The 16,381-nt window shown below is 38.1% G+C and overlaps 1 protein-coding gene and 1 pseudogene across 3 annotated transcripts in view; both read right to left on the reverse strand.

Annotated features, from left to right (window-relative positions):
• Positions 1-16,381, reverse strand: part of EDNRA (endothelin receptor type A) — a 63,658-nt gene that overhangs the window by 36,082 nt on the left and 11,195 nt on the right. The window lies entirely within an intron of this gene.
• On the reverse strand, positions 1,865-2,877 carry LOC144581740 (general transcription factor IIF subunit 2 pseudogene; annotated as a pseudogene).

Genomic DNA, 16,381 nt, shown 5'->3' on the forward strand with positions numbered 1-16,381 from the left:
CTTCAATTTATTGTCAGTTGAGTTTTAATGAAGGTCCATGGAAATTCAATGAGAAGTCTTCAAAAAATGGTGTTGAAAAACTGAATATCCATATGTAAAAAAATCAGCTTAGAATCCTGCCTCATATCATACACAAAAATTTAACCAGAAAAGATTATAGACCTGAATGTAAGAGCAAAGCCTCTAAAACTGTTAGAGGAAAACATAGGAGAAATTCTTGGTGATCTTCGGTTAGGCAAAGATTTCATAGATAGGACATCAGGGCATGATCCATAGAAGAAAAATTTGATAAACTGGATTTGATCAAAATAAGAATTTCTGCTCTTCAGGCTGGGCGTGGGCTCACTCCTATAATCCATGCACTTTGGGAGGCCAAGGTGAGCAGATCACATGAGGTCAGGAGTTTGAGACCAGCCTGGCCAACGTGGCGAAACCTCGTCTCTGCTAAAAGAACAAAAATTAGCCACGTGTGGTTGTTCATGCCTGTATTCACAGTTACTTGGGAGGCTGAGGCACGAGAATCACTTGAACCAGGGAGGCAGAGGTTGCAGTAAGCCAAGATCACATCACTGCACTCCAGCCTGGGTGACAGAGTGAGACTCCATCTCAAGAAAAAAAAAACAAAAACAAAAACAACAACAAAAAAGGTTGCCCTTCAAAAGACATGAAGAAAATAAGAACAAATCCAGTAACTGGGAAAGATAATTGAAAATCATACATCTGATGAAGGAGTTCTGTCTAGAATATATAAAGAATTCCTATAACTAAAATAAATACAAATAACTTAATTAAAAATGTGCAAAGGATTTATATAAACATGTCACCAAAGTAGATACATAAGTAGGTAAGGGCACAGAAAATGCTCAACATCCTTAGCCATTAGGGGAAGTGCTAGTTAAAATCACAATGGGATACCACTGCACACTATTAGAATGGCTATAATGAAAAAGACTGACAGTAATAAGTATTGGGGTGAGGATGTGGAGAAATTAAAACTCTCATATAAATCTGGTGGGAATGTAAAATGGCACAACCATTTTTTGATGTTGATATAATCTATCAATATTATTATATTTCCTCAGTTTCACATATACTAATTTGTATGTATTTAGCTCTATGCAACTGAGTAATATGTGTAGGTTTGTGTATTTGTCACCAGTCAAGATACAGAACAGGTTTATCACCACAAGGATCCCTTTTGATGTCCTCTTCTACCCACATTTCCCTCCTCTCCCCCTGCCATTCCTAACCCCATTAATCTGTTATCCATTTTTATAACTCTGTCATTTCAAGAATGTTATATAACTGGAGTAATGTAGTGTGCAATCTTTTGAGATTGGCTTTTTTAACTCAGGCTGGTTCCCTGGAGATTCATCCAGATGGTTGTGTGTATCAATGGCTTGTTTCCTTTCATTGCTGAAGAGTAGTCTCTGGTAACATGCTTGGTTTGACCACTCACCCATTGAAGAACATCTGAGTTGTTTCCAGGGTTTGGCTATTACAGGTGAAACTACTGTGAGTGTTAATGTACAGGGTTTTTTTTTTTCCTCTCAAAATAAGGAAATTTGGCTTTTTATTCATTTTAAGAGTTTCTGTAGTTGACTTTTTTTCTTACTATGCTGTTCTTGAATCTGTACTACCTCAGCTCCTCAGAGATACAGCAAGGGCAGAGAGTCCTCATGTAAAAACCATTTCCTAATTTTCCATGCTAAAAGCTAATATTTAAGAGAAATCCTCTTAATCCTCCAGCCCTTATTCCCACTGTGAATAATCTGGTTTAATACAAGTTAAGTCTTTAAATAAATTTGTTCTTTCTCCTCAAAAAACACTGAAGAAAGTTTACAATAATTATAGGTTTAGAAAATTTACCAAGAGGAAGGAAAGTCTTGTCACTTAACCCCTATTAACTTAATGTTGTTCAAGCCTTCCAGTATCAACACGTTTTGCTTAGCATCGCTGTTAGTTGTTTCACTAACATGCTGGCTAGGAGCTGTCTTAATCACTCATTTTTTCTCCTTGATGATGTCTGTACTCTGGCTTCAGCTCCCACGTGTTTTTGTGGATCTCTTTTACATTCTGAAAACCTATTTCTTTTAAGAGTTCCTTTAGGTTCCACAGATTGTTTTGTGATGTCCACAAAGTCCTTAAAATGATAATACTGATGTTTCTCAAAGGCTGAAAATAGCATTTCTGAAACATGTTGTTTATTAGCTGGAGCTTGCTTTCCATCTGCTTTCTTTTTCCTTTCATATTCAATATTGTATTGATGATTAGCAACAGGTTCGAAACTGGCTGTTACAACTTTGTCCAGTTGTCCAGTTGTTGTGATAGCCTTACAGGTTTGGAAGATTCTACTATTTGCAATCTTTTTAATCTCATGTAGTTTTCACTGGCAGCTGGTTGGCATCCAGCTCTTTGTACCACTGTTCCTTCCAAAGACAGCTTATATGATGAACCCTCAGTAAATATTGCTAATATCTGTCCTCCAACATGTTGCAAGACAAATGGATGTTTTTATGGGCACTGACTGAAGCTGCTTTTTCACCAATGTCATGAATATTTGCTAGATCTTCATTCAAAGTAAATGACACCCCAGTCCTTCTTTGAGTCTTGGCAATCCACAGTTTCCCAACTTCACTTCTTCCAGGGCCTTTAGCTTATTACCATGACAAATATTCAGGAAACTGCCAGGATACTGGGAGCCCCGGGAAAGAGCGATGTACAGGTTTTTGCATTAATATAATTTTCACTTCTCTGGGATAAATGCTCAAGAGTGCAACTGCTGGGCCTTATGGTATTGCATATTTAGTTTTATAAGAAACTGCTGGCTAGGAGAGGTGGCTCACAACACTATCAGAGGCTGAGGTGGGTGGATTGCCTGAGGTCAGGGGTTTGAGACCAGCCTGACCAACATGGTGAACCCCATCTCTACTAAAAATACAAAAATTAGCTGGGCATGGTGGTGCATGCCTATAATCCCAGTTACTCCCAGGAGGCTGAGGCAGCAGACACTCACTTGAACCCGGAAGGTGGAAGTTGCAGTGAGCCAAGATCATACCATTGCCCTCCAGCTTGAGCAACAAGAGCGAAACTCCATCTCAAAAAAAAAAGAAAAAAGAAACTGTCAAACTCTTTTCTAGAGTGGCTCTCCATTTTGTTTCTACTAGCAGTTTCTCTTCGTCCTTTCCAGAATTAGGTGTTGTCACTAAAAAATAAACATTTTAGCCATTCAGATAGGGTGCAGTGGTATCTCACTGTGGTTTCACTTACATTTCCCTAATGGCTAATGATGTTGAAGTTCTTTTAATGTGTCTATCTGTCATCTACATGTGCCCTTCAGTAAAATTTCTGTACATGTATTTTCTCCAATTTTTATTTGGATTATTCATTTTTTTTTTAACCATTGAGTTTTGAGAATTCTCTATATATTCTAGATAAACTTTTTTTTTTTTTTGAAACAGGGCCTCACTCTGTTGCTCAGGCTGGTATGCAATGGTGCGATCTCAGCTCACTGCAACCTCTGCCTCCTAGGTTTAAGTGATTCTCCAGCCTCAGCCTCTGGAGTAGCTGGGACCACAAGTACATGCCACCATGGCTGGCTAATTTTTGTATCTTTTTGTAGAGAAGAGGTTTTGCCATGTTGCTCAGGCTGGTCTTGAATTCCTGAGCTCAAAGTGATCTGCCTGCTTTGGCCTCCCAAAGTGCTGGGATTACAGGTGTGAACCACTGTACCTGGCTGTTTTCTTTTTGTGCTCTTAACAGAGTATTTTATAGAGTAAAAGTTTTTAATTTTGATGAGGCCCAAAATTTTTTTCAAAAATTAAAATCAATTTCAGGCTGAATTTACACTACATGAAGTTATAAACTAAATAAGTGGAACAAAAGTTATGCCAGTCTTAAAATATAAAGTATTTCAGCTATTAGGATAAATACATATTTTTGAAGACATACTTGCCATTCTGTCATCCTAGATTATTTCCAAAAAAGCTACAGACATGTTATCACATGACATTAACACACAGTTGTCACCGTAAAATTGTCATTCAGAACATCTGTCTCAGTCTTCAACTACTGCCTGAACCGTAGGAAAGTCTGGGGTGAAGTTTGGATATTGGCTTCTGGGTTTTTTTCATTCTGATCCATGTCAAAAAATGGGAGTCGAAACTGTTTGGAAGTTAGCTACTACAATTCATAAATTGGTTTTCAAAACTGTTATATTTGGAAAGAAGTATAATTCTTCAGCCTCAATGTACAGGCTTATCTTGGTTTCAACTTGAAATATTGAAAAGCTGTTCAAGTTGAAGACAAAAATAATTTGGTTTCATTATGAGTACTTTTTTGATATATAATAGACTGGGAAATATTGACATAAATGCTTTATAAATCCTTTTTCTAATTATCAATAGTACAATAATTAGAGTTTGTATATTTGATAATTTTCAGATGTGTAAATTCTGAAATAATTTAGTGTATAGAATCCACTGACAATCAGTGATTGCCTCAGTAGAAGAAATATATAATTTTCTATGATACTTTCCTTAATTAGTATCCTCTTCATTTTGGGTAAAATGTATACTTTTGCAAAAGTAAATGACATATTAAAGTATTATTGGGCATTTGATTCAGTGACCCAATACATTTTCCAAAATTAGTTTTCTATTTTTTTTACCATTTTTTGTAAGCAATCTTAGTGTATAGGAACAAAAAAAAGACTTCCTCCCTGACATTTTCTGTTTAAGATAATCTATAGCAAAGAGAAATACCTAATCTGAAAATATGTTTAGGCGGTGGGGAGATAGGGACTCCTACATTGCTGGTGGGAGTGCAAGACAGCACGATTATTATGGGGGACAATTTGGTAATATCTGCCAAAGTAATACAGACACTTGAGACCTATGGCACAGGAATCCTATGGGTGGGAATTTCTCATATAGCTGTACCTATACATGTAAACATGACATGCACATGGTTACAATTGTGGCATAGTCTGCAAAAAAAAAAAAAAAAAAAAAAAAACCACTGGAACAATTGATTATATAACCCACTCTCCCACAATGGGATACTATGAAACTATTTTAAAAATGAGGCAGCTTTTTATATATTGATATTCAACGATCTCCAGTATATACTGTCATTGAAAAAAGCAATGTACAGAACATTGTATAATAAAAAGGGAGAGAATAGAAATATATAATCGAATTTTCTTTTATTTGCATGAAGAAACACTAGAAAGATACAGAAAAAGCTTTTAAGGTGATTCTCTATAGAGGGTGGAGTGGGGAAATTTGGTGATCAGGACTGGTCAAAGAGGAACTTCTATATATACCTTTTTGTATTTTCTTGATTTTTGATCCATTTGAATGTATTTCCTATTCAAAACATTCTATTTTCTTGATTTTTGATCCATTTGAATATATTCCCTATTTAAAACATGAAAAGTTAGGATTTTCTCTAATTTATTGAATAGCAAAGGCATAAATGTGTGAGAGTGTACCCGCTACTAGCTTGGGAACTGCCCCTGCACAGGCATGTTTTTTAGCAGAGAAGAGGGAGTCTGAACAGAATGTGGCATGTACCAGGGATCACAACCAAAAAAGTAATTGAAGGACAAATATTGAGCCCTAAGACACTTGCTTTTCTCCACTCATTCATTTATCCAAAATTTCTGACTAAGAAAAATACACTTCAGTGTGTCTTCAGTTTTAATACCAGCTTTTTCTTCTGTGTCATTTCCACATAGAAACTAAATGTTTATCACTTCATGAGGGTTCGTTAGAGCTATTGCAAAAAAATGAAGAATTTCAGAACCACAGGAGAGATGGGCTTTGGTTGTAGATACTGAGAGGCTCTTACACCAGCCTGCATGAAGGACTGATCCGAATGATTCCTCTGCAAAAATCTTGAATAGGTCAATGTTCTGGTTCTTCAAGCTGCTTTCATAGTTGGAACTACAGATGTTGACTCCCTGCATTTGGAGAGTCCATGCTCCCTCCCTTTCTTCCTCAAATATGTATGAAATGTCTTCTGGGTGCTGGCAGAATGACCTGGGTGAATACTAAGAATGGGTCTTCACCACCCAACTCTGCTTTCTTTCCTCCATCCTCTGTAGATCTCCTGTTCTTTCCTCTCAGCTTTTTTTTCCCCCTCCCAGGCTGGAGTGCAGTGGGGGCAATCATGGCTCACGAAACCTTGACCTTAGCTGGGATTGCAGGCACGGCGCCACCACACTCAGCCAATTTTTGTATTTTTTGTAGCAATGGGGTTTCATCATGTTACTCTGGCTGGTCTCAAACTTCTGAGCTCAAATGAGCCTATGGCCTTGGCCTCCCATTGTGCTGGGATTAAGGCGTGAATAACCGTGTCTGACTGCCAAAGGTTTGGAAAAATCTAATGTAAACAGAGAACATCTGTGTCACAAAAAATAACATGTATACATACACACATATACCAAGTGTTAAAAAATGGAATACGGGGCCGGGCGCCGTGGCTCACGCCTATAATCCCAGCACTTTGGGAGGCCGAGGCGGGTGGATCACGAGGTCAAGAGATCGAGACCATCCTGGTCAACATGGTGAAACCCCATCTCTACTAAAAATACAAAAATTAGCTCGGCACGGTGGCGCGCGCCTGTAGTCCCAGCTACTCGGGAGGCTGAGGCAGGAGAATTGCTTGAACCCAGGAGGCAGAGGTTGCGGTGAGCTGAGATTGCGCCATTGCACTCCAGCCTGGGTAACAAGAGCGAAACTCCGTCTCAAAACAAACAAACAAAAAAATGAATACGGAATTTTTCTTATCTTATTCCCCACTTTCCCCTTTGTCTGTGACATGGCCTTTCTATTATCAAAGAAATAGTTCCTGATTTTTACAGCATAGAGATAAGAAAATTCATCTGTTTTTAGTTAGGATCATGTAATTCAATTGGACCCTCCTAATAAATATAAAGTGTTGTGATTTTCTGACTACAAGTGTGTAAAGTTTTATCTTTAAGATCCTTAGAGGCTGGGCCCAGTGGCTCATACCTGTAATCCCAGCATTTTGGGAGGCCCGAGGTGGGTGGATCACCTGAGGTCAGGAGTTCGAGACCAGCCTGGCCAACATGGTGAAACCCCGTCCCTACTGAAAATACAAAAATTAGCTGGGCATGGTGGCTGGTGCCTGTAATCCCAGCTACTCGGGAGGCTGAGGCAGGAGAATCACTTGAACCCAGGAGGCAGGGGTTGCAATGAGCCAAGATTATGCCACTGCACTCCAACCTGGCTGACAGTGTGAGACTCCATCTCGGAAAAAAAAAAAAAAAAGACTTTTAGAGAGTAATTATATTTTTGTATGAAATTTCCCTAAAATAAATGAAAAATCTTCATAGTCTCCTTTTCTATTTTAGTTTTTTGAGTTAGAGTCTTGCTCTGTCACCAGACTGGAGTTCAGTGGCATGATCGTGGCTCACTGCACCTCTGCCTCCCGGGTACAAGTGATTTCCCTGCCTCAGCCTCCTGAGTAGCTGGGACTACAGGCACACACCCATGCCCGGCTAGTTTTTCATATTTTAGTAGAGACGGGGTTTCACCATTTTGGCCAGGATGGTCTCAATCTCCTGACCTCATGATCCGCCCACCTCAGTCTCCTAAAGTGCTGGGATTACAGGTGTGGGCCACCGCACCTGGCCTCTTTTTCTTAACTGAAACATAAATGGCTACCCAAAAATCGGACCACTTGGTTTAGTGCTGCTTTTAATTACCTGAAGGACAATGTATTGAATTTCCCTAAATGTGTGACAAAGAGTTTAAAAATTGTTCAATTTTGATTAGAAAACACATGACTTGTGGTTGTCAAGACCTCTCATGAGACCAAAGTTCCGATGTTTACTGACATAAGTCGAGAAGATGAAGAGAGAAGACCTTGGTTGTTGTAACTGATGTTGGTTGTCGGCTTAGGAATAGGCCTACTTTGTGTCATTTTGCCTGGTGAGATGCCATGAAATGGACCCTTCATTATTTATTTATTTTTCAAATAAAAATAATGCCTTGAGGCTGAATGTGGTGGTAGCTCATGCCTTTAATCCCAACACTTTGGGAGGCCAAGGTGGGAGGATCACTTGGGTCCAGAAGTTTGAGACCAGCCTGGGCAACATAGTAAGACCCCATCTTTACATAAATTTAAAAAATTAGTTGGGCATGGTGGCATGTGCCTGTAATCCCAGCTACTTGAGAGGCTTAGGTGGGAAGATTGCTTGGGTTCAGGAGGCTGAGGCAGCAGGGAGCTGTGATTTTGCCACTGTACTCTAGCCTGGGTAGTAGTGAGGCCCTTTCTTAAAAAAAAAAAAGAAAAAAGAAAAGAAAAAATGTCTTGGGAGGTCAAGTGATTTATTCAACATCAGTGGCAAACCATTTTAAAAAATAAAATATATTTTGATTTCTTGAGATTATGCCCATTTATTTTTGAGGTTAAGGGATTAGCCACTTAAACATATCAAGGATTATGAACTATCTGGGGACAGAGGCTCATGCCTGTAATCCTAGTGTTTTGGAAGACTTAGGTAAGAGAACTGCTTGAGGTCAGGAGTTCAAGATCAGCCTGGGAAACATAATGAAATCCCATCTCGATTAAAAAGAGAAAAAGGTTATGAAGTCTTATTCACATTTAGGAATTTTCTGATCTTGAGCTTTGACTTTCCATAGGACCAAGTGGAGGCAGATGAGAGGCAGGGATGAGAGGCAGGGGCAGGGCAGTTGGTGAGATGCCACCAGGCTTGACAAACTTTTTCCGTAAATGCCCACAGATAGTAAATATTTCAGGCTTTCTGGCCCATTTGGTGTTTGTTGAAACTACCCTCAAAAGCTGCCATAGAAAATATGTAAGCAATAGGTATGGCTGTCTTCCGATAAAACTTCATTTACAAAAACAGGTGGTGGGCTAGATTTGGCCCACTGAGTGTTGTTTGCTGGCCCCTGGGTGAGGGAATCAAGCAGGAGAAAGCAGCAGTGCTTGAAAATGGGCTCTGGAATATCACCTTAGTGCATACCAGTCCCTCTACATTGACTTCCTTTTGATGGTACAGGAGCTGGAGATGATTCTGAAGTTGCTCCATAAAATTAATCAAAATATTACTGTGGAGCTATTACCCCAGAACAAAATGCAGGAAAAGTGTCAATGACTCACTTATGTTTAAACTCTTATACATAAGATTGCAAAAATCCAGTGCTCAGACATTTCACAGAGTTCTGAATGCCTTCCTGGGAGTATATAGTATTTACATTGTAAGATGGTTCAATTTCATAGGTGATCAGTGGATTTCCATAAATAAAATTTCTTTTTGGGATGTTGCAAATGCAAATTTTGCTGATGATATTAAACAAAATTTTTCTTTTAGCTCTGTCTTCATGTGTTCTAATCTGGCAAATTTCTATAACAACCCTCCCTACCCTAGCAATCTTGTATTAAGATGCCAGTTTTTCTACTTTCAATGAACATTTTTAGAGGTATTTCAAATGAAAAATAGTATCTTTGTATTCTTGGGTTTCAAAAAGTCCAAGAGAATACTTGAGTATAAAACTCTGCTGGTATCCAGGCTAACTTTATTGAATATTTGCTTGTATCCTCAAACAGAATGTGAGCAACTTGAAGGCATGGTTATCCTAGATTCCTCTGTGTTTTCTATAGGTGCTTAGTCAATGTGTGAGCTGATTTGGGAATTATCCATTATGAAGGCAGATAATAGATTTTCTTGAAAGGCAAATAATTACCATGGACCAGGTTCATACACAGGCCATACAGGTCTTTAAACTTTTAGAATTAAAAAAGAATTCTTGGCTGGGCATGGTGGCTCATGCCTGTAATCCCAGTCATTTGGGAGGCTGAGATGAGAGGATTACTTGAAGCCAGGAGTTTGAAACCAGCCTGGGCAATGAAGCAAGACCCCATCTCTAAAAGAATAAAAATAATTCTTCTACCTAGTTCTTTTTTTTTTTTTTTTCTACCTAGTTCTTAATTCTGTACCACACCCTAGTTTAATTGTCCAACATTACTGAATAGTAAAATATAAAAGGGTTATGATCAGGAAAAATTATATGAGAAGTATATATTTATTACGTGGCTATATATGTTGATACATAAATATTGCATATATCATATACACATCTATAGGTTTCTATATCTATATAGGTACATAGATATTCAACATGTATGTACACAAAAAAGATGCATAGAATATCCACAGCTGCACTATTCAGAATAGCTCAAAACTAGAAACTATTTAATGCCCGTCTTTAGTAGAATTGATAAAGTGTGATTTTCACACAGTGAAGTACTATACAATAATGAGAACGATTGAATTACAAGTGAATGCAACAATATGGATGACTCTCACAAACATAATGCTGGGTAAGAGAAGCCAGACAAAATGCATACAAGCATCATAGGATTCCACATGCACAAAAACAGGCAAACAAATTCATTCTGTTAGAAGTCAGGAAAGTAAGTGGCTTAAGGGTTAGTGGAGTGACTGGCAGACTTCTGGGTGCTGGTAATGCTCTGTTTGTTGATCCTGGTTACACATGTTCATTTTGTGAAAATTAACAAAGCTGATACTTAGGCACATTATTCTGTATGTATGCTATATTTCAATCACGTTTAAAAAACTCTCTCTTTTTTTTTTTTTGAGATGGAATCTTGCTCTTTTCATCAGGCTGGAGTGCAGTGGTGCAATCTCGGCTCACTGCAACCTCTGTCTCCCAGATTCAAGTGATTCCCTTGCCTCAGCCTCCTGCGTAGCTGGGACTACAGGTGTGCGCCACCATACTCGGCTAATTTTTTGTATTTTAGTAGAGATGGGGTTTGACTATGCCAGGATGGTCTCGATCTACTGACCTCATGATCCGCCCTCCTTGGCCTCCCAAAGTGCTGGGATTACAGGTGTGAGCCACTGTGCCTGGCCTAAAAAACTCTTACATGATATAACATAACCCGAATTTTCATAGATTTAGCTTCTATAAACAAGTAAAATTTGTGGAAACAATGAAAATATGTGGTGAAATACTATACTTATGACATAAATGACACCATTTGAAAAGAGAAACTGCTTTATTCTAGATATTTCTATTTGGTGAAAACTGAACTTTAAATCTTTTTTCAAACTAAAAGTTCACAGTGGTGAGAGATTTTTTTTTTGTACAGACATTCTGCAAATTTCTTTATGTGATGTAAAACTTATGTGGGATGAGGTGTAATGTGTTATTCAATAGTTTCTTAAGAAACATGTATCCATTACCTTTCATATTTTGATAAGCAATATTTTTGACATTGAAAAAATGCTCAGTAATGTTTTCTTTATTTGTTGCTTTTAAAATTAGGAATTAATGAAATTCATTATGCATTAGATTTAATGGCACTATTTCACAAAAGTTATACTTTATATGCAAATCTTTAAAAATTGAGGATTCCTGGCTTCTTTCTAATGATCAGTTTAGACATATCCACGAATGTTATCTCTTATGCTTCCACACCCTCCTTTTAACTCCTGTGCATCCGGTAAACACCCGGGGAGAAAGGTCTAGAAATGCAACCTCTAGCTTTATCAGTAAAGCCTGATGTTTCTATCCTAATTGAAACTATGGGCTAGCCATAGGCATTCATTCTTTTATACTGTCCACAAATTGCCTCGCCTTTCAAGTGACAACTAGATGAGCCACCCATTTGGCAAAATGCATTTCTCTGAGCAGATGTGTCGTGGCAATTAGTACATCAAATAACTCAATCTTTCCCCTCAGTTTATTTATTTTTTATTTTCTGGCTCTCCTCCTGTCAGTTGACCTTACTGACATGACAATGAATACAGGCTACAGAAATCCTGTTCACCAGATGTCCCAAGGCCATCTGTAAGATTTACAATATAGATGCTATTTTCGAGTGCAATCTCTATTATACACGTTTTCTTTACAATGTGTTACTTCTGTCTTAAAGAAGGAACTAATGAAGCTGTTGGATTTAGTGGAGAAGATAAAAGGGAAAGTTTTTTTCTTTGAAAAGTCTTTGAAAGTCTATTAGTATTAGGGATGACATTTTGGTAATTACAAGGTTTGTCTTATGAGGTGTGTGGAAGAATAGAATGGCAGGCTGGCTAACACCACAGCCTCTGGGATCAGGCTTGATCCAAATCCTGGATCTGCCATTTCTAGCTGTGTGACTTTGAGGAAGTTACTTAACACTCTTGCCCTTACTTTTTTCATTTTAAAATTCAGGCAACAGTAGCATGTCATAGATTTGTTGGGAGGGTCACATGATTTAGCTTGTCATAGAGTAAACACTATGCTTTAGGTCATACCCTCATGTTCTATATTAGTATATGTAACATATTTTAAGATTGAATACTTTCCCTTCATTGATTTAGAAAATACTTTTCAACATAGTAGCCAACTCCTGGGCTCAAGCTATCCTCCCACCTCTGCCTTCCTAAGTGTTGGGATTACAGGCATGAGCCACCATGCCTGGCCAGAATATTCCTGCTAGAATGTAAACCAGATCATGTCACTCACCTGGACATAACCTTTCAAAAACTTCCTATCTCATTCAGAGAAAGAAGTCAAAAACTTTTTAAAGGTGTATAGGTTTTCCTTGTTTACCCAGGACAGTCCTGGTTTGTGCCTACTGTCCTGACATAATTAATGATAGTGTCTCCCTTCACTCTCAGAATTGTCCTGTTTAGACAATAGATGATATAGTCACCATACCATCAGGGCCTAGGTTTTCTAATTCTCCCCTGCTCTTGCTCCACCCTCATACCCTTGTGATCTTGTTTGCCATTACTCTCTCTCTCTCTCTCTCTCTCTCTCCCACTCAACCACCAAGGCCTCCTTGCTCTTCCTTTAACTCTCCGGGCACATTCCTGCCACAGGGCCTTTGCACCTGCTATTTCCTCTAACTGGAATGCCCTTCCCTAATATAGTGTCATGGTTTGCTCCTTCGTCCCTTTTAAGTTTTTACTCAACTGTCACCTTATATTGAGGTCACCCACTCAATATCCCATCTCTCTTCTTTCCATTCCCATTGTACTTATCTCCTTAGCACTTATCTTACAGACTATGTATTTATTTACTTATCTCCCTTTTTGTCTTGCTCTTCTACCAGAATCCACAAGGGCAAAGATAACTGTTTTGTTTGTTGATATTTACCCAATGTCTTTATTGAATAAATGAAGACCAGTTGGAGAAGAAAGACCTAATAACACTGAGTAAACAGGTGGTGAATGAGTTGCCATCTCTATTACGTTCTAGTATAAATTTGATCTAAAATAACAGGCGTCTCATGTTTAGGGCAAGTATGAGATGCAAGATTTGACTTGCTTCCTTTCTTGGTACTCATCTCCAAGGAAGTAGTTTTAAAAGTTAGAATGTCAGTAAAGCTCTTAGAAGTGTTTAAGTTCTGAGAAGTGACCTCTAAATGTGCAAATCCAAAAATAATATTAAGTCTTTCTGAGGCCACATTTGATTTTAGGTTCCTGAGCTCAAGAACATTGAGGGCTTCAAACCGTCCACATTTATTTATTTTATTTTTTCCAGATTGCTTTTCTGCAAAAACACACCAAATTTAAATAGATGATTCTGAGCATGCAGTTTTGTATAATATTTGATGTCCAAATTTAAACCTAAGTCTACCAAAAATTAATGCCAAATGATACATTCAGTTGTATTATTAAATTTAATTTCAACTATTAACTTTTAATCTTAGGACAGTTTTTCCAACAAAAACTAGATCTAGTTAAAAATAAAATTGTAGCTATAGAAAGCAGTAGTTCTAACTCCCAAGAGAATGTGGTAGATCCAAAAGGCGGTTGTAGAATTTCTGGCAGCATATCAAATTTATTTTGATGGAATTTCTTAGAATAGTGTTTATTTAACCACTCTAGTCTCAAACTCAACTTCAGAGACAACAAACTTGATTCCCCAGCCCCTTCATTTTAGTCTGCACATTCTTTGTACTAACTGCACACACTATGTATAATAATCAAGCAACTCACAAGACTACCCTATATAATACTTCAGGATAAAATGGCCCAAACTGCTTTTATTGATCAGAATGCTGAAATCAGAGCAACATTTACACACACACACATGCACACAAGCACGCAAAGGCAGATACAATGTATCACGTGAAAATTCTTTTTTTAAACCTAAAACTTTCCTGCATCATTATTTTATGTTAAGTTTAGAATACAGCAAACTCTTCCAGTGAGCTAAATGAACTCCTTGATGGGAGAATTATCGACAGCCATGAATCTATTTACATCTCAGCACTTTACTAACAAGAACGGGACTGAAACCAGCTCTTCCTCCTCAGCCATGGGAACAGTCTCGCAGTGATGGACGGTTTCCATCCTCCATTACTGACGCGGGAATAACTGTGCTGTGAGCCAAATGCCGAGGGTTAGCAGAGTAACCTCACATGAGAATAATTACTTAACATGACCATGAGAGAAGGCAATGAGGTTCCCAGACACAGGAAATGAAAAGTCAGAAGGGGAGGTAGAGCTGGACAGGGTTCTGAAGCCTTTCCAGACAGCGACTTCCTTATAACAAATAGCAAATTGGCTAATAAATTTATCACCCTGTCATTTTATATGTACATATATTCTTAAGCTAGCTAGTTAGCATAATTTTTTGCAATGTACCTATATCTCACAAATTCCAGAAAAATCAACCTATTTCCTATTTTCTCAAGAGCAAAAAAAAAAAAAAAATTCTGTGATGAATGTTTATTTTTATATTCCAGATCACTTATAGGTTAATATTTCAATCAAAACTACAGTTACAATTGTGCTTAAAGAATGAATATTGCACAGAAATAGTTAACACAATGCCTGAACCATGAGACAAGAACTCTTTACCCCTAGAGACAAAGGGAAGTGAAAAACTATCTTGCTGTTATGTGCTGCTCTGCTTCCCACGAGCTTCTTGCAGATTTATGGACCCTGAGACATTCTGATTTTCAGAAAAAAAGGTAGAAATTCAATAAACTCAATAAGCAGGTCTGCTTTTAGATCTGGAATTGCATGGGAGAAAAACATTCTAACAGAGGCAACTACAGTACATTTTCTTTTTTTACTCATTTATCAAATATCTTTAAAGCTGGGCACAGGAGATACAGTAATAAATGAGAATGATGGTAGCACACCTCAAAGAACTTGCAGACAGGCCAAGAAGCTGGCAAATACAATACAGTGTATGTTAAGTGCTAGTACAGGGTTAATAAAGGGGTTCTTGGGATTGGACTAACCCAATTTGGATCATGGATATTTGCGAAAGAGATGCTTAAGCTGAGATTCAAGGAATAAAGTGGAATATTTCAAGGCCAGAGAAGGCCTGAGGAAAAAATATTCCAGGTAGAAGGACCATATTCAAGGTAGAAGGACTCAGATAGGCCAGGTTAGCTGGAGTAGAGAGAGGTAGTGGAAAAGCGTGGAGAGAGAGGTGCTTGCAGAGGAGGCAGCATCAGAGCTACCCTATGGGAAAATTCTAGCTGGAATACAATGTACCAGTGAAGAACAGAGATCTTGGTCAAGGGACACATTTTCTCTCTTAAAATTTAGAGAATTCAGGTTCTTTAGCTAATTTTATGCTTACAGCATGATTCTTGCAGTACATGAGAAAAGTGTGTTTCTATTTGCTTGATGATGCAGTAAAAGGGAAATAGGCTCCTCACATACAGAATTTGGTAGGTAATTTGACTAAGTTGGGGAATAGCACGTGCATACCACAGCTAATGTCTTCTGCCTTGTCTATAAATGAAGAATCCCTTTGACAAATCATCATCATCACCACCCCCACCACCCGTACCATCATCATCATTTTAATTTGAATATCTCAGATTAATCTGATTTGAAGTTAATTGAAGAGTAAAGGCCCTTGTCAAATCAAATCATAACAACAAGCAGTACTGAACATCTACTATGCTTGAGGTATCTAATCTGTAAGTTGTGACAATTTATTTTTAAGACACAAATTGCTGTGGTGATTCGATATGTCAAGAAGCAACTTTTGTTAAAGCTGCCCTAGAAGGAGGGATCCCAGTTGCACAAGATGTCAAAAGCTGTGTGAACACTGAGATAACTGGCTCTCTGTGGATGTCTCTGGTTTCCACATTGTTCAGATCCTCTGCCAGAGCAACATATTGAGAGTCTTGATTTTTCATTGCAAAATATTCCTGGTAATTTCATGCATAAATAGGATTTGTTTATTTTTCATTGTTGTCCTCAATAAAGGGTGGTTGCTTAGGGTAGACAGAATTAGTAATCAACAGAGTCACTGTTGTTCTCACAGATCTGCTTTGTGCCACGTGCTGAGTGGAGACGTGATTTACATGGCGTATTATCGATAGCGTCAACTCCCTGCTA

The sequence above is a fragment of the Callithrix jacchus genome, chromosome 3, assembly GCF_049354715.1.
Source record: "Callithrix jacchus isolate 240 chromosome 3, calJac240_pri, whole genome shotgun sequence".
Lineage (NCBI taxonomy): Eukaryota > Metazoa > Chordata > Mammalia > Primates > Cebidae > Callithrix > Callithrix jacchus.